The sequence below is a fragment of the Brassica oleracea genome, chromosome C7 (assembly GCF_000695525.1).
Source record: "Brassica oleracea var. oleracea cultivar TO1000 chromosome C7, BOL, whole genome shotgun sequence".
NCBI classification, from domain to species: domain Eukaryota; kingdom Viridiplantae; phylum Streptophyta; class Magnoliopsida; order Brassicales; family Brassicaceae; genus Brassica; species Brassica oleracea.
The window spans coordinates 20,630,109-20,634,147 of NC_027754.1; positions in this window are offsets into that span (position 1 = coordinate 20,630,109).

Consider the following 4,039-nt stretch of genomic DNA (forward strand, 5'->3'; position numbering starts at 1 on the left):
ACAACGATCAATAACTTATCCGGCTCCGCGCTTGCGCGGGGGCTATATCCCTAGTCATTATAAAACAAGAGAGTTGCGGAATGTAGGAATATATATGGTCGGTCAAGACACAACGTTTCACGACTTCTTGGAGGTTTCGCAATATAAGGTTTTGTTTTTAGTTTGAAAATTTGTCATGTGGTTCTCACATTTTAGGTTTAATATTTTGTTTTTTTGTATGACACTTGACAATATATATAACGTTTAAATTTTTGTTTCTTTTGTTATGTTCTACTTTATATATTTATGCTTTAAAATTTTATCATTTGGCTACATTGATCACAAATTTGCTAGGGGAGATTGTTGTCAAAGTTCGTAGCCATGTAGCTACAAATATTTGTTTAATTCCAAACACGGAGGCCTACAACTAGGTTGCACGTGTACGTCACTTCACTGACGTCTCGCGTACCGGAAACGCTCTCGAGACGGGGACGGCTTGGGGACGGCCAGGAAACGTTTCGGTGATGATGGGGACAGCTAAAGTTTGTGGGGACGCGGTATCATTAGTTTATGGGGACGTTTCAGAAACGTTTCCCATGTATAACTAATGTCTCCTTGTTTCGGATCTATGAAGTCTACATCGTTTGTCACCTTCAACCCAAGCTAATCAAGACAGTTCCAATAATATGCCGAGTTTGAACTGATAAACGTTTTCCAAGCTAATAAAGACGTGTTTTGTTAACGACCGTGATATGACTTGTGTGAATTTATAAGCATGAAAACCTATGAGCGCTAGAATTGATAACCTCTGTTTTTACTTCCAAAAATGGTTAAACTAATCTTATCTAGAATCTAAGGTTAGTTAAGAGCTTTAGTTGTTGTTTGTCAAAAACACTATGACCAGTAGACTTTTCTTATAAAGTTCTTAACTATGACTTATATATATATTATTGTTGTATCTAAGCCGTACCCGTATCTAAGTTTTTTGGTTTTCCCGTTTTCTGTCCACGCTACTGTCCCTGTTTCCAGTCCCTGTACTCGTTCCAGGGCTGTTTAGGCCTACAAAAATGACAGAAATGAGGCCGATTAATCTATGTAATGTGGGTTATAAAATTATCTCGAAGGTTCTATGTCAACGGTTAAAAGTTTATCTTCCCAAGCTTATTTCGAAAACACAATCGGCCTTTGTCCCAGGGAGACTTATATCGTATAACATCCTCATTGCTCAGGAAATGTTCCATGGTTTAAGGGCTAATAAATCGTGCAAGAACAAGTTTATGGCAATCAAAACATACATGAGTAAAGCATATGATAGGGTCGAGTGGGCGTTTATTCAGGCTCTACTGCACAAAATGGGTTTTGATCCTCAATGGATTCAGCTGATGATGGAATGCATTTCCTCGGTGCAATACAGAATACCTATAAATGGACATCCACAAGGGAATGTACTTCCGCAGAGAAGTTTACGACAAGGAGATCCTTTTTCTCCATACTTATTTATTATGTGCACGGAGGCACTCATTGCGAACATAAAGAAGGCAGAAAGACAAAAACAACTGACAGGAATGAAGGTTGCACGAGCTTGCCCTTCGGTACCGCATTTGCTATTTGCGGATTATAGTATTTTTTGCAAGGCACAAAAGGAGGAATGTTTTACTATTCTTAGGATTCTAAAGGAATATGAGGCAGTATCTGGTTAATTAATAAACTTCCAAAATCCCTCAATTCAATTTGGTTTTAAGATTGAGGAATCAGTTCAGCAAGAACTTCGTGATATATTAGGTATTCAGAATATAGGAGGAATGGGATCATATTTGGATATGCCTGAAAGTTTAGGTGGATCAAAGATCCAGATTTTTGGTTTTCTTCAGGAACGTCTATGCAACAAAGTTAATGTTGGACTTTTAAATTTTTCTCTTGGGGAAGGAAAGGGGTGGTAATTAAATCGGTGGTTACTGCTCTACCAAACCATGTTATGTCTTGCTATCGAATTCCAAAGGCAGTTATCTCAAAACTGAAAAGTGCAACCGCATAATTTTGGTGGACTTCAGGGGGAAATGTAAGAGGTATTCATTGGAAGTCATGGGACAAACTCTGCATCGCGAAAGATGAAGGAGGATTGGGTTCAAAAATCTTTCTGACTTCAATACGGCTATGTTAGGAAAAAAAATTGGCGTTTGATCGAGAAACCTAACTCTTTATTTTCTTGAGTTTTCAAAGGACGGTATTTCAGGAATGCTTCACCTGGAACCGATTTGTTCATACTCTCCGTCCTACGGATGGCGTAGTATTATATCTACTAGATATCTTGTTAGCAAAGGACTAATCAAAATGGTGGGATCAGGATCATCCATATCTGTAATGATCTTTGGCTCCCAACCACTCACCTGAGACCAACAAACAATAATCAACAAAGTCTCTACCATAATTTCACTGTGGATTCTCTCATCAATTAAACATCACGGACATGGAATTCTCAGGTAATTCGGTCATTGGTGGATCTGGAGGATGCGAAGATCATAGAAAGTATACAATTGAGTAGGCATCGGCTGGTTGACCACGATGGATGGCATTTCACTACTAATGGAAAATATACAGTAAAATCGGGATATCAGGTGGAACAGGTATACCCAGACGGAGAAATATCGTTGCCGATGTACGGGCCCGCGATCACCCCTTTAAGGGCTTATTCTTGGAATTTTTTTTCCCACCAAAAATCAAACACTTTCTCTGGCAGTTAGTATCGGGCTGTATATCAGTACAGAAAAAATTGCGGACTAGGGGTATGCAAGGTGATGTTCAGTGTGTAAGATGGGGAGCCAGCAAAGAATCAATTAATCATGTGTTTTTCGAATGTCCTCCGGTGGTTCAAGTTTGGGCTCTCTCTAAGATCCCATCGAATCCAGACACTTTTCCTACTCAGGCGCTGTTCACAAACATGGATTATTTATATTGGAGGGTGTCTCAGTATATGGATGATCATCAATTTGCATAGATTTTATGGTACATTTGGAAAGGACGGAAAAATAAAGTTTTCAGTAATATTGATGAGATACTCTGAAATTAGCATATCTTTACTCTGGGCAGAGGCTCAGAACTCGGTAACAAGTGGAACTACCCAATTGCAAGAAACCGAGGAATTTATTTTACCTTTAATACCGGGGCACTGGTGTTTTACGAATGGATCATGGAAAGCTCGGGAGATGTTTTCGGGACAGGACTGGTACAATACATTAGAAGGTTTTGAGGGACTAATGGGAGCGAGGAATACGAGAGCATGCATTTCGCCATTACACTCGGAGATGGAAGCCCTCATATGGGCAACGAAAAGTATGAGGAACTTACGTCAATACCATGTTATTTTTGTGGCGGATTGTATTCAATTGGTGAAGATGGTTTCTGCACCAGAGGACCAGCCTTTGCGAACTATTTGGACGACATCAAGATTCTTCAAAAAAGTTTTAATCATTCAGAGATCATTCATATCTTTCGAACGCTGAATACATAGGCGGACAGTCTGACGCGAAATGCCAGGAAGCAAACGTCTTTCGTTGTTCATATGGATGCAAAGTCACCAGTTTGGATTGCAGAGTTTTCATAGAATCTGTTTAAGTTGATGGAAAAAAAATTAGCAACAGGACAAGTTGTAGCCATAGAGTTGCAGTTGGTAACAAACTACAAATTTGCTATAGATCAAATATAGTGTTGGAACTGTGACAACATAAGGATTTGTCGCCATCCGTCGACTGCCTAATTTAAATAGGTTAATTAGGGTTTATCTAAACCTTTTTAATTAATGACTACAATGTAGTCAGGGTAATAATTAGGGTTCTTCAAAACTTTTTTAATTGGGTTACTTTGTTTTGATAAAATGATAACTATAAAGTAGGCAGTAGCTATTTCACTAAACTTTTGTAGTGTTAATCAGGGTTCATCTAAACCTATTTTATCATATTAAAGCTAATTTGTACAAAAATTAAAAAATATTTTTAATTACAGTAAGATTAATTTTTGGTATATTTGATTTAGAAAAAAAAAAATTGGATAATTCTACAAGTGG